At 42.9% G+C, this 27,942-nt stretch overlaps 1 long non-coding RNA gene across 1 annotated transcript in view; it reads right to left on the bottom strand.

Annotated features, from left to right (window-relative positions):
- Positions 1-27,942, bottom strand: part of LOC134858102 (uncharacterized) — a 143,176-nt gene that overhangs the window by 80,598 nt on the left and 34,636 nt on the right. The window lies entirely within an intron of this gene.

Here is a 27,942-nt window from a genome sequence, read left to right as displayed (position 1 = left end):
ACGGAGCAGCGTTCAGAATTTAAATTAAATATTCTTATTATGATTCAAAAAAAGTAGTATTTCTTTAATGACACTGCAAAAGTTAAATATGAGAAAAAAGTCATAACTTGGACATCAAGTCATTATTGGTCTCCATGAAATGTAATTCCGTTCAACAACAAATAACGAATATTGACTTATTTTTAATTAAAAAATAAAATTACTTTGCTGAGCTTTATCTACTCCTTATATGGAAAAATGAGCCTCCATGCGGAGAACTTAACCATTAGAAGCGGAGGTGTCGTGCTCTTGTGTACAGTAGAGTGTAGTTATCTTTAATGAGAGTGAAATCACTGTCTCTTAAAACGACACACACTGTTTTATAGGTCACATCAGCGCTGCGTTCAAAGCAAGCCTCCACCACAACAACAGGATGGACGGCTCACCACTTCCTCCTCTGGTTTATTTTACTTCCTCTATTAACTCTGCTTTATTTACTAATTGGTCGTCATGGATATCATGAATGATAAACAAACGGGGTGTCAACACTGTAGTAGTTTAATCAACAACACTGATATTATTAACACAGTCACTTAGTGCTCTTGTTTGCAGGAAGGTGTAAAATCATTATTTATTAGTATTAAAAAACTTTGATTTGTGTCACAATGACAATCCCAGAATAAAAATGGTCATTGAATCAGCTTCTTCCCCTCTTCCCTCTTCTAAGATATCTTGTAAATGCACCAAAGTAACCATTTGCTGTAAATGTTAAAGTTTATATGCATTCAAGTTGTGTTCAGTCTAAAGTCGCCGTGTCAGCGTTTCCCCTCTCCTTCGGGAAATGGAGAAAGGCCAGCTGAGGCACTCTTTGCTACATTTTTATTTAACGTTGTAAAGTGTTAGACGCAATTTTAGGTGACAAACTGTGCTTTGTGGCCGGGCGTTAAAAACAAATACAAGAATTCAATTATCGCCGGGCTCCGTTCATCAGGCGGTGCGACAGGGAGTTTCAAAGTAACGATGCCGGGGTGTCTAGCGCCGTGTCAGCACGTCTCTATCAACTCGGTGATGGAGAGGCCAGCTGAGGATGGACTCTAGTGGCCCGGGACATGTTCCTCCACCCCTCCCCTCCCTCGGTCCCTCATGCCCTGCCTCCTACAAGCACCTTTTGTGTGGGCTAAATGGGGCTGGATGCACCCCTTTAACTTTGATTTCCATTTCCCATTGTCCGCCCATTGACGGGGAGGGTGACTCCATCTGTGCCTGCCTTGCGTGGTGCCATCCTTTCAAAAGGCATATGCTCCACATGTAAGAGCCCTAAACTTGCAAGAGAATGGGTGGAGGGGGAATAATGATATACAAGACGGGCCCCTCACTTCATAGAGCCAGAGAGAAAATAAACCATTCATCAATTTATTGTATGGCCCTTAAAAACTCTACAGCCTTTTTATGTATATTCAAGAGCGCAGAAGAGATTACACAAAAGCCCCCCCTGAACTGATGGCGTTTTAAATTGCGGTCAAGCTGCTCCACTCGCCTCCTGAACTGTGATGCACGTGTGTTTTACACGAAGGGAGACGCAGCTTGCCCCGCCGACCGTCACAATAGAAGCCCCTCGGAACAATTGATAACTGTTAACCGAGGTGGCGCGCCAGGTCAGTTTTGACTTGGAAATGTGCAATATGCTGTGAAAACAGGCCCCTTGTGCTGGCTCTCCCCCCTCTCAGATCTTATCTCCACATGTGATAACACCACTTAAGATCTCATACAGTAACACACATTAAGTCATTTCCCTCTCCAAACAAACCGAGGAGGAAAGAAGGCGGAAAAATAGAAAGTGGAACGCAGTGCTGGATTGTTATTAGTTTTTACTCTTGATTTTTATCTGCAAGCTGGATTATGATTTTAGATTTTTGTTCCCATGTTCGGATTATATTTGTCTTGAGACCTAATTTAGCCGAGTCTAAGACAGGGTGGGAAGAGGTGAGGCTCACGGCTTAATTCTCCTTCCATTCATTTACTTATGCATTCATTGCCTCTTTCTCCCTGTCCATCAACCTTATCCTAATCTCTCTCTTTATCCCTCTCCTCTTACTCTTTCCTTGACACCCTTGACGCGCCCCCGCTGCCCCCACACTCACCCTAACGCCGTCCTACCCCACCCCTCGCCGCTCCTCCTGTTCAGTTATAAGGCTCTATCGATTACAAGCCTGTCGTACAAAACGACCTAATGGAGGGTCAGCTTTAATGTGAGGGGAGGGGGGTCTTAGCACACCCCCTTCTCCTTCCTTCACCTCTTCCTGTGTCCCCCGCTCCCTCCTGCTGGGCTCCACCTTGTCCCTCTTAGCCCCTTTCCATTGGAGCGGGGGGCCATGAAAAATCAACAGCGGAGCCATCAATCCCCCCCCCCCTCCGCTCCCTTTACAAGGCCGGCTGCAGCGGCTGCCCATGTGCGAGGGTATTTAGTGGGGGCCTGGAAGCTGAAAGGAGAAACGCTTGGATCAAATGTGTGGGGGGGCTGAGGGAACAGAAGGAGCCCTCTCAGGAGGGGTGCTGAGGCCCCGGCTCGTTTTATAGACTCCCCTGAAAGAAAGTGATTACAGATCATTATCCAATTGAAGCAGATTGATGGGCCGGGGTCAAAGTAATATTGCTCATAGCGGCTCGGCAAAAGGGGAGGGGAGAGGACGGAGGGCAGCGCAGAAGTGTGGGGTGAGGTAGGGGGGGATCCGCAGACGGGGTGAGGATGGTATAATGACCGGATTGTCACCGCCGAATTGAGTATGGGAAGGGGGATCAGAGGAGGAGGGGGAGGAGGAAGACCCAAACTTGTCGAATGAAAGACTGCGGCTTTTCTTTTTCAGGAGTACAACAAGTGCTGATGGAGGAGAGGGATGCTGGATTGGCCTTGTCACTCCAGAGGGCAGATAAAGAGACCTTTATGTGGAGGGGAGGCAGGAGGATTTGTCCAGGGTGATTGGGATGCTTGTCTCCTTGTAAAAAAATGTTGTTTGTTCTCTCCTCTTACAAAAAAATCAAGATTGAATCAAGACGTTTCACAAAATTAGACTTCTGTAGGAATTGTCTCAGTAAGTAAAGAGCCTTTATAGAAACACTTTTCATGTATTTCAAAAGAAAGAACGTGTGAACTTGTTTTAGGAGTACGATGACGAGTACAAGTCAAAGAAATGATTATTCTCTCTCAACTTAACAAGTTTCCAAAAGTTTGATTCTGTTCATACGATAGCTTACTAGCCGCTGAACCATTTGCCTCCAACTGTTCTCTTACATAACATTTACAATGCATCATGGTCCTGACCTCTCCAAAGGTAGATCCCCGATGATTCTCACCGTTCAACAGCCAAGAGCACGCTCCTACCCTTTCAGTGTACAAGGTTGACGGTGAATCTACATAGCTGTTCATGCACCTTACATGACCCGGTGTAATTTTAGATGAATGAAAGAATAGCAGTGGCAGCTAAAGAATATATTTTGCACTTGTTGGAAGCCACAGTGTTAGTCGTAGGTCTGATATATACAGCTTTATCGGCAGAGGCAGAGAAACGATGAGTTTGAGCGGTTGTTTTGTCAAGACTTCCTGTACTTTGTGAAAGTATACTGCGACTCACTTTTTATCAGAGCACACACACACACACACACACACATTCAGAGAATCTCGCCAACATGCCACGAGTTGGTATGTCATGCCGTTTTATGTTACATCTATGAATCTGATGCATTCATTGATGCTTTGGTAGCAGGATGGTGGTTCTGTGGATGGTGCCAGTGGACTGCAGTCTTGTGACAGCGAGCGTCTTCATCCACAATAGAGGGCTTATGGGTAATGGCGAAGCCACTGAATGGCCTTTTGATATTGGCTGAGACAAATCGTCTCTAAATTTTCTTTGATGAGAGCATGAGCATGTTTTAGATCAAGCTTGACATTTCATTTTTTCGCTTGGGATATTTTAAACAGAATGGATCCTAAATGATGCAACACTTCGGGACTTTAATTGGACATGACACATGCACATGCTGTCCGTGTTCACTCGGCATGCAGGAACTGGTCCGCCGTAATTATGTTGAAGGTGAGAGAACATACAAAAACATCTTATTAAGGTTCACAACACTGCTCTGCAGCGTTAGGGTAATTATGGGATTAATGAAGAATGCACTCATCAGCCGAGGCTATGACGCATAAAAAGGGGCACACACTGTCCATTAAGGAAGCGCTTTGTGCACGTCCGGTGAATTAGGACAAGCATAGAACACGTACTATGTGTTTATGTTGTTTTTATCCTAACCATATGTTTCATCTGAGTTACACGCTGTGATTGGTGAGGATTTTTTTCAAAGTTATGTCTACAGAAATACAGACAGGCATAGGCTTTAAAAGCAGAGGGAGCTAAAAGCCACGCTTCCTCGCTGGGATCTGACACTGAGCAGACCAACCCAAGTGATTACATCCACAGAGTGAGTGTGTGTGTGTGTGTGTGTGTGTGTGTGTGTGTGTGTGTGTGTGTGTGTGTGTGTGTGTGTGTGTGTGTGTGTGTGTGTGTGTGTGTGTGTGTGTGTGTGTGTGTGTGTGTGTGTGTGTGTGTGTGTGTGTGTCTGTGTCTGTGTGTGTGTGTGTGTTTGCATGTGCAGATGTACTGTGTGTGCTGCACACTGACAATGTGTTTCCTGTGTGTTGTGGAAAGGCTTTGTTTGTGTGTGACTCAGCCCAGCTTTGGGAACCAGGTGGGACTGATTGAAAACACTGCTGGATAACCAAGAACAAGTTCCTTGATACTTGTAGGGGAGTACTTCAAGATTTTGCACATTTTTAACGAGAAGTTCCTATTTATTACGCAATGTTAAAAATGATATCCTCAAGGACGAACTTCAAAATGTTCCATAGTTTCTCTTTCATTTTGGCAAAAATGTAGTGGGAATATTTGTAATTCTATTGAGTTGGTGCCATCCTCATGTTGGCATGAAACACTGTTTATGCTAGATATTTATACAGACGTGATGAAGTGTCAGGCATTGCTGACTCAGACTGTAACTTCAAATTATCTCGGGCCCTGTTGTTTTTGTTGTGAGTTCTCCTTCTCCTGTAGTGTGTATATATGGGTTTTTGTGCATGTAAACACCTCCATTGGTCTCCTTTGTTTACTTCTGTAACATAGTGACATCACTATCTAAGCGGTTGACCAGTCACAACAGAGCCGGCTAGCTGACCAATCAGAGCAGACTGGGCTCTGGTTTCAGACAGAGGGTGAAAAAAGGAGCTGCAGCACAGGCAGTATGAGGAAAACAAAGAGCTTTTTGAACATTAAAGCATGGAGACATGCACAAAATAGTCATATGAACTTGAACATTAGCAGAATATATCCTCTTTCAAGCAAGCGATCTCTAATCAAACAACTTTGTGACATCCCTCAAATGTCTTTGATACTCACCTCTTTCAACAAAGTCATAAATGGAAAGTCCAGAGCTTTAACGCTGCTGTTGTTTTTAATACACATCTAAAACCAAGTGTTGAAGACGGTCACTATGCCGGGCTTTCTCACACACACAAGTTATTTCAGTTTGGCAAGAAGCCTCAAACAGACTACTGCATTCTGCACCACAGCAGCAATAATGACAAGTGAAAAATAAGAGCTTACTCTCTGACTTCACCTCATTCTTGCTAGATTAAATGAAGTTATAAAAGTTGCTCAGTTTGGTAAGTCAATTAAACCATCACGTAAACAAGTTGTCTTTGAAGACACCACACACTGTAGCTCCAGCTCTGCGACCTGCATGCTAAACCCAGTTACAGGCAAGAGAGGAAGCCCTGACTCCCTCTGCGTTACACTTAGTCAGATAATTGGAAATGCGAGGGCATTAACTCCAACGGGATTAAGAAGGGGAATTAAATATGTTAATCCCCAAAATAGGTAAATAGCCTGAGTGATACAATAACCAATTTCTAGGGTTTTCCTCCCCCGAGGACATGTCTGCCTTTGAACGCACACACACACACACACACACACACACACACACACACACACACACACACACACACACACACACACACACACACACACACACACACACACACACACACACACACACACACACACACACACACACACACACACACACACACACACACACACACACACACACACACACACACACCAGTGGAGCCGCACTTGCACATAAACACGTTGCAAGGCGAGCTCGTGGGGAGAGTCTGGAGTGTTCCAGAAAGTTCTCCAAGGTCATGCCTGTGGTGTCGCGCGGCCCTGTGGCTCACACGCGAACCTGTTCTCCCAGGTCTGCCTCTTTGTTCTAGAGATCATTACCTCCGTCGCTCCGCTCCCCTCCTGAGACCGCTTTGTCGCCATGTGTTCATCTGCCTTGTAATTATAGCACGGTCCTAGGTGTCACGGTTTAGGGACTCGAGCAAATGTGTCAAGGGGACTGAGACAGTGTGTAAGATGTGTGCTTTGTGTGGCAAAGTGTGTTAGCGATTGAGCGTGGACAGTTCGGTTTATGTGTGCATAGAGAATTTCAATCAACAAAAAGAAGTAAATTGAATATAGTGCACTTTCTCTTTAAACTATTCAAACAGAGGCGTCGCCTTTGGAGAGCCGGAGTTTTGATGAGCTACTGTACTTGTGTCAGAGACTGAATAAAAAATGTATATATTCAAAACATTGACACATAAATCATTAATGCCGGGGCATCGGTTGTGGGCAAAAATCAAGTTAAAGTTCCCCACCGAGTTCAAAGTACATTTTCATACACAATTAGTGGAGTACAATTTCTGTTGGAACTGAAGCGGAGAAAGCCCAAGGTCAATTGCTGATCGCCTCTGAGAAACGTTGTTCTCAAGTCTCTGTGTGTCCAAAGATGAATGTCTTGGAGGGGAAGGGAACATAAGAAGGGGAAAAGAAAACATTAAAAGAGAGAAGTCAATCATTCAAGAATGCAAGAGCGTAATGCACCACAGTCAAATTCAATAAAGTCATTATTCCTGGCTTAGCCAAAGCAATAGTATTTTCCCTGGATATCCTACACCGCTTATCCTGATTCCTTTCTCTCTGTCGCGCTTTCTCTCACCATTCCCTCTTTTCTCAGCTCTGGCTACAGGGCATGTAGGATGGCATCAATACTCTCATTTTTGCAACATGAAACCCTCTATTTACTCCGAAGATTCATCCATGATGGATGTCATTCTGCGTCAGCTACCTATACAAAAGGCAGAAAGCGGTTTCATCATGCCAGAACCTCAGCGTATTAAACCTGACATATTCTATTAGGCCGATTACACATAATGATGCAGAATAAGCAGCGAATAAAGAGCTGGGGAGTTATCGCTGCCCCCCAACGCCAGAGAGAGAGAGAGAGGGAAAAAAATGCTCAGCAAAGTTTCTTATCTCAATCCAGCTGAAGGAGGAACCACACACACACAGTCCAAGCTGCACTTATCAGTCATTAGGCATTTAAATGCTTGCCCAGAGACGAATTAGATTTTCTGAGGAGTTAAGAAGATAACCAGAGGATGAAGCACTTTCAACACATTTGAGGGGAGTCTGAGACAACACACTTACCGAGAGGCAGTAAATTGCAGCTAGTAATGTTACGGAGCGGGTTAGGGTTTTTATATGATTAGAAAAGTCCTGGTGGAGACTTAAGATCACCAGAGACACTGCAGCAGAACTGTACCTCAACCTGATGATTAGTTGGTTTGGATTTGACCCATCTGAAAAGGGTGTCATGGTTCTTGGAGGAGGTGTTTTATTTATTGTACATCCTCCCTGCTGATAGATACAGTGCTACAAAAAAACAAGCTAACACCACCTCGCCCGTCAGCTGTTGCCATTGGAACAAACTGCGGCGCATTTACCAAACTTTTATTAGCTTCACAAAACAAGATCCCATGCCATAGATGTGGGCAAGCGGTATTCATTTAGGGAAATGAGTGCAGGGGTAAATAAAGGCTGTCTGGTTGCCGTCCTAACAGGAAATGCTGTGCAGGGGACCGGTGAACGAGGAGGGGGTGAGGACGGAGGGGGTAAGGAGGGTGGGGGGAAACAATTATGACCTCATTTAATAGTCTCTCTCTGGGCTCGCAGGCAGAGATCGGAAAGGAATGCCCAGTTTGGAAACCGCAAGTCACCTCTGAACATGGGAGCATTTGGCCTAAGTGTTTCCTGTTGCAATAAAAATGTATGTCAAGTATGTGAACCGAAGTTCCTCTGTGTTTTGAGCCTAAGCGCACACACATGTATACTGCAACTTTGGTCCTCCACAGCAAAAAATAGTCCTTTATGAACTGCCACTGCCACATGATTAAACCGAGCATGGAGTGTGAGGCTAAATGTGTGTGTGTTTGGAGTGCTATTGTGAAATGGTTGGGGGTTACTCTGCGATACAAAGCCGTTCTGGTGCCGAAGCTCACGATAAGAGTTTGGGAAGTCAACGCATGGTGATAGCCACGGGCACAAATGTGCAAGGGGGCTCCGAGTGCTAATTTTATTCATTTACCTCCCTCTCTGGATAATTGTTTCTGTCAACCAGCGACGGCTTGATAAAGGATTTCACGCCGCTGAAAACAGTTACACGGCTACTTTGGAAGGTGATCGCCAGAGACGATTATATTTATCACCTGCTTTAATATCCATAGTGTGGTGTAAATTGATTCATTCTCCAAGGAGCGCTGTCACAGCGAGCAAGGTGTGAAGAGCTCTGCACCCAAATAACACTTCTGATGCGTAACACTGCAAAATGAGCGCTGACTCAAGTTTTACGAATGTAGAATTACTAATATATTACACTACTACTGTCAAAATGTATCATCTTAATCCAAGGCAAGTGACAAAGTCTCAAATACTCACTTCAGTGTGCTGGTCAAATTAAGCACATTTTATTGATAAATAACTATATGTGCTTTTCATCTGTCGATATGTTCTTTATTCTAACAATATTTGTGGTAAATACTAAAGTTTCTCTCTTTAAATGTGTGTCTATTTTAAAGATTAAACTCATTTGGTAGGATTATTGTGTGTTAACAGGTTGTCATTGTGCTTTTTGTTTCCAAAATTAAGATTACCCATCATTATTTCAACAAAAATGTAAGTCAGAAAAAAATGACAGCCAAATTAAAAAGAAATAAATTCCTTTCACACGTTTTCTTTCTTGAACTAACCACCACGGGCGGTCAGGTGAGCACACTTACCGAGATATCTGTCGAAAGCAACTAATACAAATCTTACCGTCAGGTTCAGGCAAATAAAAAACTTGAAAAATAATGTTACAGTTGTTAGAAGTTGGCCCTGAAATGTAACTCACAACGCTTTTAAATTCCTTAGCACACCTTCACTTCAGTGCCTGACACATTCCCACCCATTGGAAAGAGTGGACTGGAAGCCTTCTTCCCCCGAGTTCAAAAACACGTCGCTCTGCCTCCACTCGGGGAAGCCTGCTTTTATTGGACCCTTTGTGGAACATCCTTTCTTCCCCCTCATCAAAAGAAGGAAAATAAGTCAAGGCGTAGTCGCTTTTCCCCCCTCTTTTATTACTATTCTAATAATACTCCATATTTGTTCGTGCCTTCATCTTTTCAATGCGCTCATTCAAAGTGTGACTATAGTGCGGCAGCGCCACTTTACACACTGTACTCCAAGCCTCAGTGGGCAAATGCACCGGATGAAGAGAGGATTATTTTCCCCTTATACCTTCGTCTGAGTGACTTTATCTGTACGGGGTCTTATCAAAGAGCGAGGTGAATCAGCATGTAAGAGCAAAACTATCTGGCTGAGATTACCGGAAATAGGGGCTTTTAAAGGAGATGCAGGGGAGAAAGGGGAGGGGGGATACAGGTTCTGTGTGTGCGCGCTTGTTAAAACCACTCTACACTAAAGCTGCGCAGCCCCCTCTGCCCCACAGAGGCCTGCAGAGGTGGTGGTGGAGGAAGAGGAGGAGGTGAGGAGGAGTCCTTCGCTGAGTGGAATGAATGGTATGGAGCAGTAGTGACCATTCATGCATGCTCCTTCACCCCCCCCCCCCACCAAAAAAAGCTGCTCAGATTTGAGGTGCAACAACGCAGAGGAAGGGAAATAAGAAAGAGGGGAAAATAAAGATGGATAAAAGAAGGGGTGAGGAAAGAGTAAGAGAAAAAGAAAGAGGGAGAGAAAGGAGACGCGGGACTCCAGTGACTGGGCCACTGGACTTGGAGAGCAGCGCAGCGTGAAATAAGGGAGATGAGCAGCTGAACCAGAAAGAACCCAGGCTGCTCATTACAAAGGCCCGAGCCTGACTTCTACCCTGCACACACTGTAACACACACGCAGGAAGGTGCACAGGAAACAAAAGGAGGAACTCACGCACATCATATCGGATGCCATTTGACGGACGCTTTGATGTGGGCAGGCACACAAATGCATGCATACAGTGTACATCTACATACTGCAGAGCCACAGATGCAAATATCATAGTACAATTTATGTCTGTTGTGCTAAATTTGCAATTGATTATCATAAAGTTCTATAAAATATGCTCCTGCAAAACTAGCCAGGAGCTGGAATCAGAATCTCTTTTTTTCTTCATGTATTGACTCGGTGAAAATGTTACACTCGCACAAACTTTGGCAGGCTCCTGGGAAGCACGCAGGGAGACGCAGAGGAGGAAGTCTCTCGTCTCTTTGTGTGACCCTCCTCTCGCGTCCCGACAGCTGACGAAACATTTGGTGCAACTTGTTTGTTTAGATTCCATTTCTTCCCCAACATTTGAGCAGCTGCCTCTCAATACACGCTTCACAAGCATCTCATTCAAGGGCACAAATAAGTGTGTCGCCAGCCTGGATGATATTGACTTGTGAGCAGAGAGCGTAAATCTAATATCACTGTTAATGTGATCGGTGCAGTGCAACAGGAAAGGGCTATTTATGATGATGATGATGATGATGATGATGATGATGATGATGATGATTATTATTATTATTATTATTTTTATTTTCAATATAATTAAGTTAATTTTCTGTTATTTAAAAAAATGATATTTTTGTAACGTAGTAAAACTGGTATTAAATTAAACATTTTATTAATTTATTTTTTAGAGCATTTTTCATATTTTTACTGTACTTTTTAGGTTTTATTTCATTTTGTGTAAATATTTCTCTTTATTTGTGTGTGTTTTAATGTTAATATTATTTATTTTATAATATTTGTTTTATTTAAGTTCTATTTTTGGCAATAAATCTGATTCTAAATTATCGTAATGTCTGATTACAGTCCTGTCACTCTTCACATCAATCCCTGACGAGCACAGAGGAAATGACTCTGTCTGTTTTTACAAATAAATCCACTCCGATGTAAGTGATATTACTTCGTCAACATTACATCTCACTCTTTTTATCTTTTTAAACACACACAGGAACCGAGGGCCAGTAGCGCTGTTCGATCCAGCAGGGAGATGTAAATATTAAAAAGCGACATATAGAGATGTAACAAGTATGGAATGACAATATGCTCCTTAGATATTCCTTTACAAGTTCTCATAAGACCTTCTTCTTCTTCTTCTTTTTGTTCCAATTCAAACAGAAGACGCTGTAAGCAGAGCTGCTGATAATCCCCCCCCCCCCTCCCTGTCGCTGCACATATTCTGTGAAATACTGCCATCTCTTGGTGCTTCAGACGAGGGTTTTACAGACAGAGCTTTGGAGGCTCAGACGGCTGTGACTTCAATCACATGTCAAAGGCCACTCGAGGCCAAGTCTCAGAAGAGCTCAGTAGATTTAAAGAATTTCATTCTGATTATAAGAGGAGGAGGAGCAGAGTAGATAATACACATTTATCATCAACTTTTGAATGCCTAACCCCTGTCATCTTTCCCAATTCTTTCCACAACTGACAACATGTGTACCATTCACTGAGAATGTGTCTGATATAAATATTAAAAGAGTATGGTTTAGTGTAGAAATTAAGTTCTAATTAAAAAGACAAGTAAACCAAAATTATGTCGCAAAATGTAGTCCCCAAAATGACCAAGTCCAGTAAAAAAAAAGAAGCTGAAAATACAACCTGTCTTTATTCCTTTCATTGTTTTTATGTGCAATTTAAAATACATTTGTTTCATAATAAATGTGAAAAAATGCTGCATGAAATGTCCTATTTTTGAGTGTTTCGTACACTCCTGTCCCTTTTTAAAGAACATTTTTCAACTTAGATTTCAGTCAAGACACTCTAAAGCCTTGAGCCAGCTAAGAAAATTACTACATTTTGGTTCATTTATAAATCTCAAACTACTCCAAAAGTGTTAAACTCATTGCAACAAATCTAGGAAATACATGGCTGCAGAAAGAATGCTTCCAGTCCTAAAATGTAACACTAAATAGTTGTGTTTTGGTTTTAAAAACTACCTGAATATCAAAACTCAGGTAAAAGAAAACACGTGCATCTCTCTCAAAAAGTGACACCAATCATTTGTTAAGTGGTTGCCGTGCAGTTGTTGCACACACAGCAAACCGTGGTAACCATCACGATGCGGTTCAGCTGTTGCAGAACTGAATCAGCAGGTTTCCCAGCCGAGATAAAAAGCCTCGATTTGTGTCTGAGGCTGGGACATGCAGATAAAAGTCCCATCTTCTGAGAGGGGAGTGAGAGTGTGTTTCTCTCGCTGCTTCACAGTGCAGTCGACTTGTAATTCAATACTCCCCAGTCAGTGCTTTGCAGGGTTTCTACAGAGGACTGTTGTGTTTCACAGAATGTATTTCCAGCATGGAACAGGTTGTTCATCACAAGGTCTGTTGATCTTAAACACACACACACACACTGAGCTGGGAACTTTGAAGTGTGAAAATAAACATTTTCACCTAACCACTAATCTTCTCTCCCTCTCTTTTTCTCCTCGCCTCGGCTGCCCGCCTCCCTCTCTGATCCCAGGCATTTTAAAACGTGAGCTTCATTTACAACTTTCATTTCAATTTGTCCCGTTAGTCCATATGTTATTGTAGCGGAACCGGCGCCAGGGCCTCTGGTTAGTGAAAATGTCAGATTCTTTGATTTGATTTTATAGGATTTCAGCAGGGACCGAAGGGGGCCGTGTGGTTCTGGCCCTCCGCTGCGAGTGGACTGACTACTGTTTGCGTTTAAATATCCATCTGAGCCAGATTCCCCCTGAGGATTCATTTGTTTCACACAGGGTCACTTACCTCTCACCACCTAACCCCCCCAACCCCCACCCCCCCCTTCCATACAGATCTGCTCTTTTCTCAGCTGCAATTAAACAGATTGTTCCTGTTTAGGTTAGGTGTAGGAAGAGGGTGCCTGGCCGAGGTCACTGTTTTAATTAGGCACTATTTAAGACCAATAACAAACTGATTATTCGCCAAATGGCTCTTGTGAACGGAGAGGCTTGATGGCTGAGTGCTTTTCGCCCTGAACTCTTCTACATGGTGAGGTCACAAATCGGATTTGATTGAGGTTTCTATGGATACAGATACATCCCTGCTGACTTTTTCTCCCTCCTAACCTCTCTTCTCCCTCTCTACCCCCCGTGCGGTGTCATTGCCGAGCGCTAAGTAAATACGTGCTCTTTATGTTCCTCGTTGCCTTTCAATATTTGGCAGCGTGGCAGCGGGGGATCAGAATGTGTGTGTCTGCTAAATGTCAGCGGGTAAAAGGGGTTGAGTTGAGAGCGGCACACACCAAGAAGCACCTGCTGTAGAGGCGAGCAGCGGGGGGAACTTCCATCGCAGTTTGATCCCAAATGGAAAAGGCTACGAGCGCCACGCAGACATCAACAGCAGCCCCCCCTCCCCGCTCACTCACTCAAGTCTATTTTCAATTTAGCCCCATTCAACAGATGGTGATAGAATACCTCACCTTGGCATTTTAATCAGACTAGAACCACAATTTAGTTGTAATGGAGATTGTACGCCATAATCTAACGCTGCGATTGATTATCGGGTTCCTAAATATTGTTGTTTATCTCGACGTGGCTGTTCGAGGCAAAAGCAATGAGTCACAATTATCGTCATTTCTAACTCACCTTAAATTATCTCTAATCAGACATTATGAAAGGCAACCCATGGAGACATCTGTGCCTTCTTAAAACCCTATCATGGCCTATTGTATTAAAAATGCAGTAATTGATGCTGAAATATGAAATGATTGGCTTTTCATGTCCAAATGGGGGGTTGATGGTGGAAATATAGGAGCACTTTCCGTAAAAAACATCACTTAGTTGCTTAATAAAAACAGTTGCCAGGGAGGGGGAAGTGAGTCTGGCTGGTTTTGGGGTTATGTACGACATCAAATAAGGTTTGGAGTCTATGTGAAATGGTCCGGATGAGCGTGACCAGCCATGGGAAGTATCTTTGGCCCCAAGGGACAGAAAAAAAAAGACAGGAAGCCCTGAAGAGCCACTGCAGGCCATCCCCTCCTCCTCCTCCTCCTCCTCCTCCTCCTCCACGCCACTTGGCCTTTGTCTTTGCTTGACATGTGTGTGTGCGTACACCCCTCTGACTGAGTGTGTGTGTGTTTGCATCTGCATCCTGTCCTTGTTGCCTGTCCCTGGCTGCATCATTGGAGGCAGCTGATGCTATCTCATGGCAGTATTGTGGCAGCCCCTGCTGCGAATAATCAAAGGCAGCTGTTTGGAAAATACCAGAGATGCCTAATAAGAAGCACTGACGGCCTGGATTCACTCTTTACCCAACAAGCCTCCCATGTCTGAGACCAAATGCACCGAGTCAATTATGTAGACTCTTATTGTCCTTTTACAATTGACATTATTTTAACAAAGTATACAAAGAAGCCTTCAAATCTACTTGACATTCAAGTGAAATTGACTATTCCTCCCCTTTCTCTTTGTCCTATTATCTTAGGTTTAGCTAAGAATCCCTGCTATATGAGCCATGTTCCTTGGTTTTCGGGGGGTAAAGAGGGGAGGAAAAGACCCATTATTTCTATTATTTGGATTGCACACCGAGGCAGCATTTGGGGTTTGATTATGTTTTGTTTGAACAAGTCAGTTAATGAACGCCAATCGCGGGATGCTGGTAGTTCCCGACGCATGTCTGCTGATGTGGGGGTCCCAGCAGATCTTGGCCAAACACAGGGTGAGGCAAAAACAAATCTGTCTGTCAGTAAGGGGTTAGAACTCCTAATTAGGGGTCCTGACTCTCTGTCCGCAGCTCCAAGTCAAGCGTCAGCTCTGCCTGATTGGTACAAATCTCGTTTTTCTAAGCCTCAAAGGTTCGCGGAGAGGGTCAGCGGCTCGCCATCATGGTGATTCGGTTGTACCTTTAAAAGGCCATTGATTATGTAATTAGAAAGGAAAAATGTTGCACCATGAGGAGGGGTTAAGCGGTCGGGTTTTTTGATAAGTGGTGGGAACTTTTGTGCAATGAATGGGAGCACGACAGGGAGGGCAGGTCAGGAAGTGAGTCTGAGGGAATACTTTTAAACTAGGTACGGTAGGTTCTTTGTAACGCAACACTTCTTTGGTGTGTAGTTGAGATCCTATCAGTATTCTGAGCTCAACCAACAAAATACTGAAAATCCGGGCAACCTTTCACACGGATTCTTGCCTTAAAGATACTGTTTCCTTTCCTTATTCACAAGTAAAGAGGCAATATTAGCAAGGTTCTTCTGGGAAACCTGGCCTGGTCATTCTTCATCACTAATAGTGTAATAAAGGTAGCTCGAGCGGTGAACACGTTCAGCTAATTGTGATTGTGATTGCGGGTTAGGGTTAAAAAACTGCTACAAATATTTTCAATGTAGAAGTACCCTTCAGTTTGCAACAATGCTTTCAAAAAAACTAATCTCTCTGTGTCTGTCCCTCTGTCTGTGTGTCTCTGCAGGTTATGGATGGTCTGGTCCATGCACACTCTGCTGGGTGCAGAGGCCACATGCACAAAAGCAAAATAAACTGCAGGGGAAGGAAGTGGTTAACATTAACAAGGATCCAATAAGAAGATTAAATGTAGAATGCTGGCCCGGGTAATTGATGTGTTCCTAACTGTGTGTGTGTGTGTGTGTGTGTGTGTGTGTGTGTGTGTGTGTGTGTGTGTGTGTGTGTGTGTGTGTGTGTGTGTGTGTGTGTGTGTGTGTGTGTGTGTGTGTGTGTGTGTGTGTGTGTGTGTGTGTGTGTGTGTGTGTGTGTGTGTGTGTGTGCGTGTGTGTGTGTGGAAGTATGCTAGGGTCTATATAGGTGTGTGTGTGTTGTAAATATGGGCTCGGTGTGTGGACATAATTGGTCCCAGATCTGCAGCATAACTCTTCGGGTTGATTAGCAAACGTCTCTACTGTAAATAGTTGCCACTAATCACGCAACACCACGGCTCTTAGCATACATGGGGAGGGCAGAAAGGAAAGGAAGACATTTTCTGTGTGTTTTGTGTTTACATTGCTCCCGCTATATACAGTGACGGCGGTGTGAGATAATTCACAAAGTGCAATGTTTTAATACACTTATGATATAGTTTGGAAGATTATAATAAATAATAATAATTTCCTTATCCTTTCTTTTGTTTATTTTAACCAAGTACTGAAAATCCTATATTGTACATTCCTATAGAATCTACAACATTTAGAACTGTGACTATAATCAAGGAGAAAATGTATTTCACTTAAAACGTTTTTTTTTTTACTGTATTTTATATTATATTGTCCATTTATTCGGACCCTGGGACCATTCTGTTCCTATTATCAAACTCAAATAATAACAAAACATACTGTAATATCATATATTCACTTTCTTTAGCGTGTGTAGGTGACACAGATAGAATAGGTATTGGATTAACACTAATTCAATTTATGACCTGAAGCTGCCAGATGTTTAATATGTGATGCCATTATCTGTGACCGCCATTTAAAGATTCACTTTTCACCTGTGTTTGATTTCTGCCAGCTTTAAAAAAAAAAGAGCATATAAACCCACTCTCTGCAGGTCTCTTTTAAATGTAATAACCCGTAGAAGTAGATATGTGTAATGTGAATTAACAGTGTAATATTTCAGCAAACCAATCAATCAGAGCGCCCGTAAATAATCCACAAGATTTGAAAAATGTAGGTTATATATTAAGAATCATCTACTTCCCTTCCCCTTTCTTTGCACTGTATGCTGTAGTGTACACCAGGTTGATTCTACAGTACCATGTAAAGTGTATTGAGATCTTCTGAGCCTACTGTGAGTATTCATGTCTGCAGATAGAGTGGGATAGCGTAAGAAAAAGCTGAGCTTCTGAGAATTTTGTGATTCTGTATTCCAGGAAATCCTCAAGTGTGTGCATGCAGACTGCAGCTTTTCATCCTACCATTTGATGCTGGCTGCTTTTGTTATCGTGCATTGCAGGTATACAATAGTACCATGCATTCAAACTGTTCCTGTCAACTAGGTTTATTAGGGTTTATCAGTTTGTCTCGAAAAACGCCTACATTCACAAGACTGGGAGCTTTAGTGCTTCCATTGCTGCGAATTACAAATAAATTGTCTCTCCTCCAATGTAAACAAAATGCTTTTCAGGTCTCACAAGCAACCAGATAGCGTGCTTTTCCTTTGCTTTTAACATGCTGCCACTTTCAATGCTGTGTTTGGGTGACAGAAGCCCAAGGCGAAGTTAGAAAGCACTAAATATATGCCATTATGGTTAATAGATTGAACGAAATCCAAGACACTCAGAGATTATCTATTGAGGCGCTGTCAAACCGGGACAATGCATGCTATAGCCGTTCTCATACACTCTGCATTACTATAAACCCTTACACCTAGGTTTGGAGAAGAAAGAGAGACATAGGGAATCAGGGAAAATGAGGACAAAAATAAATATAGGATAAAGATAACCTAAGGGCAAGGCGAGTGGATTTAAGCGAGCGTTTATTCCGCTCAGCACATGTTCCCCGTATACTGTAGATCCTAAATCCCATGTCCAAAGTACGATGCAGACTGTGTGTTAAGGGTTTGAATAGTGTCGGAATGTTAATGGTTTTCCGATAATTACCGCTATCTGTACGCTGTAATCCATCTTTCAGAGCAGTTATAAACAGAAAATGTACATCTGTTTATTTTCACGTTGACAGGCGAGGCAGGCTCAGTGCAGAAGTCAATACTGTACTAAAGTTTACCCGCTTGTTCTAAATAAAACCAAGGTAATCTCCGCTTTGAACCGTGACTGGCGTCGCACGATACCGCATCAGTGGGTGGAGCATGGCGAGGACACAACGAAGGGATTCCATAAGGACAAAACGGATAAAGAAAAAGTACGATTGTCGGATATAGCGGTGAAATTACGGAAACGTGGATAAACACTCCACCGCCCAGACAACACTGGTTTAATCCTCAGAGGTGCAGATGCCTCCCGGGGCTTTAAGGGTTTGTATAAGGCCATTGGTTGACTTACATCATAAGTGAGTCATATTATATAGCCAAGTGAATGCAAATTGTTACCTAGAAATTGAAATCATTGCCATGTTTTTGAATAATTTAATGGACTTTTGTAACTTAGTCATATTGTCTCTTTATTGCCTCAATCAGTGATTATTAAATGGCACCCCACGGACAGAAAAAAGAAACAGCTGGCCATGACATATTCATTTATAAACCCGTCCCAAACAATGGCTTTGTCTGCCGCTAGTTGCCAAGCTTAACATGTTTAACCTTTTGCACAGGATTGGCCATCTTTGCTTCAACTCAGCGCCACGATGTCAGCGCGGTAGTAATGAAGACAGGAAAATCAATCGATTGATGAATGAAAGATTGGTCTATGGACAGAAAGCTAATTAGAGCCGTTAGGCCAGAATAAAGAGTGAGCCCAGATGGATGGATCCCAGCTCCATAATCAGGATATACTTCATTTGACACCTTGAGGAGCATAATTGAAATAATGATTTTATTGATGTTTTGGGGCGGCCGTTCATTTGTAAGAAGATGTGTGTCAGTGTCAGTGTGTGTGATACATCTGCATCATGTATTCACAACTGGTTTGTAATTAACAGAACTTTGTTGGGATTCTTTTTTATCGCCACAATTGTGCTTTGATGCCAAAAAAGACATTCAAATTCAAAGCCTCTTATGCTAATGGCAACATTCAAGATTGCAGCACACAGCCGGGTGCTGTAAACAGCATGTGCCGGGGAGGAGGATCTGAGTGAACATGCATTTGTCTTCTTCATTTATTGTGTTATATCCAAGGAAAGCGACATGTAATGTACATAATGCAATTACATGGACGTATTCAACAACAAAAAAAGCTGCATGTTCTGCAGAGCATGCTCGTACGTATGGACTGTACCATTCCCCTCGCATGCATACAGTAAACACTTAATACATTAGTGTTGATTATCACACCCACACACTGAATGACTGACTCCAATGCATCCCATTGAAAGTGTATGATTAACTATATTACGGCTGATCTGCAACACGGGCCTCCTTAGCATGAGTAATTGATTTGTGAGAATTATGGCTGTACACTGTCTTTTGCCTATTCATTAATCATACAGGCGTTCTTTGAGTAAAACAATGTAGTGAGTAATGATATTGATGAAGTCTCGTCTGCACGCAGTTGTCTGGGGAAATGGAAATATAAAGCTTAACAGAGCAGATGCCTCATAATACCGGAATTAAGTGATTAGAATAATCTTCTTTGTGCAAATAATCTCGAACAGCAACATCCGCTCTGCCACAGCTGATTGTGCGCTCTTGTGATGCTGAGAGAAGACAGGAACGCGCCTGTTTTGTCGCCGCTTCAGCTAATTTCCCATAATCCACTCTGATAGGGCCCCATGGTCCTCATCTACCTATGCTGCATAGCGATGTGACGCACATTAGTCAATTAATAGTCTGTTAAATGATAGAGGTTCCAGTCAATTGAGTTTCTCTTGGGAGAAAGCCTGCCATTGTTCTACAAAACACAGAAAGGACAAAGGCAGTTATTCCGGGAAGCCCTTTCCTACATTTAACTGCAAACATGAAGAAAGTTACGTTCCAGTACGTTAGTTTCCTTGTTTTAAAGAGGACATATTACGCTCAGCTCCAGCTTCATAATTGTATTTTGTGCTTCTAATGAGACATATGTTCAGAAAGCTCTTTATTTTTATCATACTGCCTGTGCTGCAGCACCTCTTTCCACCCTCTGTCTGAAACCAGAGCCCAGTCCTCTCTGATTGGTTAGCTGGCCCAGCTCTGTTGTGATCAGTCAACTGTTTAGAGATGACTCGGAAAAGTCCCCATCTTAGCCTATCACGTACAACACAAGCCAAATGAAGCGGGAGTATTACATAGTGATGTCACAATGGAGGCGTTTCAGGCAGGGTGTGTGGGAAGAAACTCTGGAGGGAACTTTGGGATTTTAGCCATTGCAGACCATTTACATGCACTGAAACCTATATAATAAACTCCAAGGATGGAATTAGTACGGCCTCTTTTACTGATTGTGTAGTAATAAGGTTAACCATAATGTCCCCTGGACTGCATGCAAGTTATCTTTCAGAAGTAAGTAGTTGTGTATATTTATGTTTCACACTTCTTATATTAAAATATATCCCATCCACCCAACCTCATCCACCCCCACTGCCTTAGTCAAAAGGGTTGTGGCCCACATATCAAATGGAGATCTTTAGAGCCAAGCATTCCCGCTGGAGAAAGAGAAAGAGAAGAAAATGGCCCCCTATTATGCGCCCCACAGTTGAGGCCTTTCCACATGACAAGGGTATTAAAATGAAATAAATCAGCCATTAAGAAGCGGGCGCGGGCAATTGAAACCCTATTAATGCAGCAGGCGGAGAGAGGTAGCCCGGCGCGATGCGACAATGGTGCACCACAGTGCCCCTTTAATTGCATTTCGTCCAGGTTTTTATTCCTCAGTCTGGGTGAGGGTGGCGGGTGTACGCAGAGTGGAGAGTGTGTGTGTGGACATCTGCACATTCGGTCACATGGATTATTACGGGGAGTTTTTCCTATGTTTTCCAAAAACAACAAAATGGGCTACCAAGTCTATTCGTTTCTCCGTGTCAAAACCCCAAAATAGCTGTTAATAGTGATGGTCAGCCATCAATACCATTGTCCACGAGTTGTCTGCGCCCCCGCCCCATCAATGTTGCATAGGTTCCTTTCTCATTACCTCGGCTGTTAGACTAGACACCACTAGGTGATGGATCATGGCCTCGACTGGACCTCATTTGGGTGATGTATCACTAGCATTCCTCCGTGAAGTGTGCAGGTGATTATACACAGACACAAAGACAAACACAAACACTCACACAGGGCCAAAGACGACAAATCGGTCCCCCAGCAGTTTGAGTTGCGAACTTATAGTGTCCTTGATATGAACGAATGTTGAAGTGAGCTACTGTTTCAGAGAGTCTGGGGGTGTCGCTTATTGTTCTGCCACATGGCATCCAAAATGAGTATATGCACATACAGAGTGGAGAGGTCGGACACTTGTTAAGTAGAATAAACTGTCACTAGGAACAAAGACAACATGCGAAATGAAATGTACAATTCAAACTCTTTTTTCAGTTGCAAATAATTGAAAAATCTTAATAAAAATGTATTTATAACAAGACATTTTGCAGTAAATTGAGTTTTTTTCTCCTCTCTCGCCTCGACAGAAGCAAAACAAATGAAGGCATCAACGAGAGGTGTTAGCGCTTATTTGAAATTTCGTCAGGAGTACTCCTTCACCTGTCACTGGTTATTGATATATTCATTAGAGGGCCCTATTCTCTCTCTCTGGTATCAGTTTCTCTTGACAGTAGCACTGTTGACAACATCAGTCAATGAATCACTTTACAATTATGATTGTTGATGGCCCATGACACAAACTTGGAGGGGATGTCATTATATGAACATTAAAGTGATACACAGGGATGCTGGGATGGAGGGCCAGGGTGCGACAACCCTCCCCCCCACCACCCCGTCTGCTCTGATGCCTTCATTTAAAACAAGGCCCTATCTTGTGTGGCTTTATCCCCCAGGATAATGTTATTACGTCTTATTCAATGGACAAAATGTAGCACTTGATCAGGAAGTGGGTGATGTAGAGTAGTTTGGGCATTTGCATTGATCTGTCCCATAATAAATGTCTACATGCGCAGTGAGTCCTCCATTAAAACAAAAGGTGTCTCATGGAGGAGGCCTGTTTGAAATTATTCAAAATCCCTTCAGTACAATCTCCTGTATAATGTGTTTTAATACTACAGAAATTCCTCTAAAGATCTTTATCGAGGTTGCATGAAAAGTAATTTGATATATTCAATATCTTTACGCAATCAAACAGTTAACAAACCTCTTCTTGTGGTGTTGCATTCATAAATGAAATGGGAATCACTATTTTTTGTGTACCCTGTAAAGACATAATTATCTTACGAGGGTGGAAAAATTACAATGTCTTTAGGGCTAAATAATAACATATTTTAAAAGATGTCGGATTAAGTTTCATGTAGAATCATCTTTAATTGGAAATATACACAGCTGCAACACTATCCTTTTCACTGCGTCCAGGGTTTGCATATGATTTCCCAACAACACAGCTGATAACCAGGTTAGACACATTCACTGGCCACTAACAAAATTTGCGAGCGCTTGGCCGGCGGCCATTGTTCATTTACCACCTGCTAAGTACTGCACAACAAGCGTATCAAAATGTACCCACAATGCAATGCACGTACAGCCTACACATTTGCTTATCTGAGTACTTTTATAGGTTATCTGCTTTCAATCAACCTTTGTTATCTCCTGTAGTTAGAGACGTCCCACATTTCCCATAGGGAAGCAGCATGCCTGGTCTTGCAACAATCAGTAGGTTAGAGCCGTGAGTATGACAGAGGGGAGAAGTTGTTCCACTTTCCATAGCTGCAGTACATTTAAGTGTATGTTAAAACTCCTATCAGTGAGGAAATTGGTTTCTCTTCCTCTTCTGTGATCTGCATAACCGCAGAATGATGAGCGAGTCCAGAAAGAAGCTCTTTGATTCCCCAAGATCATCCCCATCCATGGTTTCTAGTTTCCCATAATAAGTGCATGAGCTAAGCAGGGTTACTCTGACCAAGTGTTGATATTTCCAATACGCTGACCTAAAACCAGGGGGGAAATGTTGTTCAAAGAGGGAAATCTGAATGCATGTAAACACAATCAGTGTTGTCGAAATATTCACGTTGAGCTCTTGTGGTCGACATGTGATCTCTCTATGGGGTCTGCTGTTGCTGCCAGTGAATGTGCACCCTTTGAGAGATAGACTCTCATCTCCCCGTCACATTGCTGTCCTTCTCCCAGCAGCGCACAAACACACAAACACACATACGGAGAAACACATGTGGCCGGCCTTGTTGCCATAGCAGGCTAACAGGTTGCGGTAGATTTGATTGCCTCCCTGGCGCTGAAGTGAAGAAGAGTCGACAGGACTAAATGAAACTCCATCCATCTTAATGAAACACAATTATTTTCCACTTATTAATCATTGAAAAATCAATATGTCTCTTCTCGGCCCTGTGTCGGCTGGATTTGTCATTCGAGGCTGAGCTGTTATGTATCATCCTCTGACGCCAGGACAGTCATGGGTTCAGTCACCTGTGTCCTTTAGGGGGGAGGGTGGGAGAAATGTAGCAGGCGATGGTGAGCTATGGACAGAAACAGCTAGTATTGGATGCGATGGGGAACAGGACTCTGAGGATGGGGAGAAAGCGGAAGAGAAAGAGAGCGGAATAAATGAAAAGAGAGGGATGAAGGGCTGTGTCTCTTCCCCGCTCTCTGAGACAAATGGGAACTCATTAGTGGCTGTTGGTGATTGTGTGTTTCTTCACAGATCAATTTACTAAACACATTGTTTAATGGCTCATTATTAAAGTCTAAGGCCTCGTATCGACTGGGAGACAGAACGCAGGGGTGAAATATTGAGGCTGTGATTAAAAATGATATTTTTATTCAAAGGTAATTAATTCAAAATTACATATTTTTGCATTTATTACCAACCTGTTGTTCAGTGTTTGTCAGGCCGTTACATAACAATAATATCCAAACTGAGGGGGTATAACATATATTTCTCAGTCATACTGTATAATAAACGTTATACTGTTAATCCGCTCTTACAACGTCTCATAGAAACTATGTTCACATGCTAATTTGCAACAGTAGATTCATTTTAAGGGAACATAATGCATTTTAAATATACATGCTTTTTGTGACATTTAAACTCGTCTGGTCTTACATATTTTTTGCAGTCATTGAGGCGGGCTTTAACAAATGAGGTGTGGAGATTAGTGAGTTTCAGGAGGGGTAATTAGAGGGACATGGCTGCAGTTATTTGGCTGTGTATGCTCCATTTAAGTTGTGGCTGCTGGGTGAGCTCGGCTCGGTAGTTGCTTGGCTCGTTTGTTTTGGAGGAATCTTTTTGATGCTACTTTGGTTTGGCGCTTTTGTTTATGCCAGTTCTGGTTATTGGGATTTTGGTAGATGCCATCCTTTGTATAGCTGCAGGTAACGGTGAATGTTTAAATCTGTAGGTGCATGCATGGACTGATTCTCCAACATTTTGCCTGTCATTTTTGTGTTTTTGCTACTGCCCATCATCTCTTCCTGTCAACTCTTAAAAGCTTCTTCAGGGGTCTGGAGTAGCTGGGTTGGACCATGGATATGGGTTGAAAATAGGGAATCTTCCAAACTTATTGAACAATGTTTGTATTTGTGTAGTGCAGCTAGCTTTGCTGATTGTGTGTGATTTGATGGGCTGAGACTGAATAAGGTGTGCGATCTCAGTTTGGTAAGTAAGCAGTTTTTTTGTTTTAGCCAAGCTGCAACGCCGTAAATGTTAAAAAACACTTATATATATCCGCTATTTATACAAGGTTTAGAATAACAATTAGAATATAACTGCATCCTGCATGTCTGAGATCTCTGCACATAAAGACAGATGTCAACATTTAGGCTATACAGATGATTTCCCAAAGACACGATTTCCCTGTCCTCCTGTCCCTTGCATTTGTCCAACTGGCTCAATAAATAAAGATCTCTGCAGGTACTATCCCTAAAACTACCTGCTATTATCCCTTGTGTATGGAAATGTGCAAGCAAGTGCCTCCATCTGTCATAAGTAACTTTCTCCAACTCTAGAAACATAAAAAACCGTATGTGCATCTCTCTTGTTTTGCTCCTCAGTGAGGGAATGAAATCCATCAATCTGCCATTCATCAATTTTATCGCCCATGCTCTCCTCCTTGGCCACCCCGAAACCCCAAAAGGAAAGCTTTTGGTGCTGTTTTGAAAAATCGTCCCAAGAAAAAATGATTCCAACCGGCTCAACCCTTTGTTTTCCCTCTCAATAAAGCGAGCGACAAGGCCGGCGCTTGATGTACGAGCGTCGTGGGCGCCTGGGCGTGCAGCAGAGCGCATAAGCAAAGCCATGTTTCACGGCAAACAGAGTGTTCTTTACAGTCAGCACGCCACCCGGATGAGAATATAATGTTCTACAGCACATAACTGCTGCAGGTCAATACTTGATTTGCTCCAGCATGTTGTAGAGCCTCGGCTCTGGGTAAGGGGTCTGGGGATGCATTAGGGGGCCTCAGAAACAGGACACAGAGGTGGTGCAGGGTTGGGGCTGAAGGAAAGGGTAGGGGCAGGGGGCTGCTTCATCAGAGCTGGGGTGTTGGCTGGGCCACATTCCCCTGAGTCCTTAAAATCATTTCCAGGTATGCGAGTCTGCTTGTGTGAGATTGAGGTGTACTGCCGCTGAGATCCATGCACACGTGCTGTATATGGGAACATCATTTCAAACTACGACGGAAACAAATTCTAAATGTTCCCATGTGGCAATCCTCAAGTGGGAAATCATCTGATCATCATGCAAGCAGGTAGAGGGACAATTACCTCTACAGACTGTGCCTGCTATTTCACTCGGTCCATATTTGCCTAATACAAATGCATAGCAAATTATTAGCTCATATTTGCAGGTCCCCACCCGGGCAAAGGCTCATCAAGTAAGGAATCAGAGCTAACTCCATCAGGAATAGATGCATTCTATCAACTATGAGCATCTCTGCTATTTCACGATATGGGGGTAAGATTTCGATGGTGTGTGAGGAAGGGACAACAATCTGTGAGTGTCAGAAAGCACCCAAATAATAAATGAGGGTGAGACCGGTTGCCAGGGTTCCTTAAATATTAATGTTGTTGAACCGCAGTCCATCTCAACCATGACACGGCGGTGAAAGAAAATCACTTGCCCTTTCACTGAGATAAAACACACTGTAGACATATCAGCGTCCATATGACCATATATGGGTAGATGAATGACATCATCTCTTGTGATGACACTGGTGCTGACTGACACCTTGCTTCTGAAGATTTACTGTGAAGTTTAGAAATAAAAAGCCGGGGCAGAGGGGGGGTTCTGTGGGCTGGGGTGCATGCTATGGGATCGCAGTGTTTTGAGTCTCATGACTTTTGCTTGTCATCCCTTTTGTCTTCTATCTTTATCACTCCTACACAATCCAATAACGGAGAGGCGCCCTGACAGGATGTATAATTACAGTATATTCACTCTTTTGAGTTCATATTTACTTGAGGAATATGCCTTTGATATAAAAAATCTCCTGAATCATCAATAACCTAAAAAAGAAATCGTGTTTTCCTCCAGTACTACAACCAAACACAGTATGTACTACCATTTATTTTTAACAGTAAAAATGACGTTAAATTACAAGGAAAATAAATAGGAACATAATAGCTCTTAGTTCTGGCCATTTTTAACGCTAAATTAATGAGCTTACTCTGGAACAAGTTTGCCTTCTGGAGGAAACTATTAATTTGTGACGCTGGCCTGTAAAGATTTTTCCTTTTTTTTTGTGGCTTTTTTTAAACACGAGCTTGTCACAGCGCCGGGCTCGAAGCTTGCTAAACCAAGTGCAGGAGCCTGTTTTTATCGTGGCGCTAATCCAGAGCCCCTGGGTCCCCTTGCCACATTGACCAGATGAAAGGCCTTGCCCAGATGTTTACAGCCTGTGAAAGTGGCAGGGAGCTTGTGTCGGATGCTGGCACAGCGCGCCGACAGACACAAAACAAGGCTGTAAAGCCCCACGCTGTTTATGTAGAGTTTAGGAAACGGGGGGAAAGAAAGCGTGTCAAGGGGAAATGACAGTGTCGTAAGATTTGAAGAGCATTCAGGTATGTGTTCTGTGTAGGTGAACATGTGGGTGCATTTTAATGTGTTTAAGACCAGGATGCAAATCAATTAAGATTCCACTACCGCAAAATCTAGAGCAAACCTTCACTAAAATGTACCACTGTTCTCTGAATGAGCTCAGCCAGCTCCTGGAGGTGTAACCTTGACCCCGCTTTGCCAGATGGCACTCACAGTGGCATTGCCATTCTTAGCACATTGACCTCGGTGACCCTGCTGAGAATGTGTGTTTGTGTACCTGTTTAAATGAGCTTTTCTGTGAACGCATGTCCATGTGAATGTGACACTGAGGAGTCGTTCGAGCCATGCCAGTCTGTCTAAAGCCCAGGCCATCTGGTGCCCTCCGTCAGAGTGCTTTTATTTGACTTTCCTTGATCAAACTCACACATACTGCATGTAGAAGGCCCAACTTACTCTTACTCTGCTGCAAAAATGTAGTATAGCATTTATCATAAATGTTCATTTTGAGAAGCTGCACCTTGTATTTACACTGCATTTAGATTGTAGCACTACAGGTATTCCTTTCAAGCTTAAATATTAAATTGCTCAATGGCACCCAACAGCGGCAGTGGAAATGATGCCTACGGTTTCATGTTCTGGCAGTTGGTGACACAAGTGAAAGGCTGAGCAAAAAATGGCTCTAGCATGTTCACCCTTGAGGTAGGACCCCTTATGTTAGCTATACATGGAGTTTATAAAAGAAGCAACCTACTTTCCATCCACATTTTACAGTTTGAAACCGTATAGATGTGTGATCATGTTCCCCACAGTTTACAGGGCCTTTGAACACATCAACAACTTAAAAT

Source organism: Eleginops maclovinus, chromosome 21, assembly GCF_036324505.1.
Source record: "Eleginops maclovinus isolate JMC-PN-2008 ecotype Puerto Natales chromosome 21, JC_Emac_rtc_rv5, whole genome shotgun sequence".
Taxonomy (NCBI): domain Eukaryota; kingdom Metazoa; phylum Chordata; class Actinopteri; order Perciformes; family Eleginopidae; genus Eleginops; species Eleginops maclovinus.
This window is presented reverse-complemented; position numbering and strand designations above follow the sequence as displayed.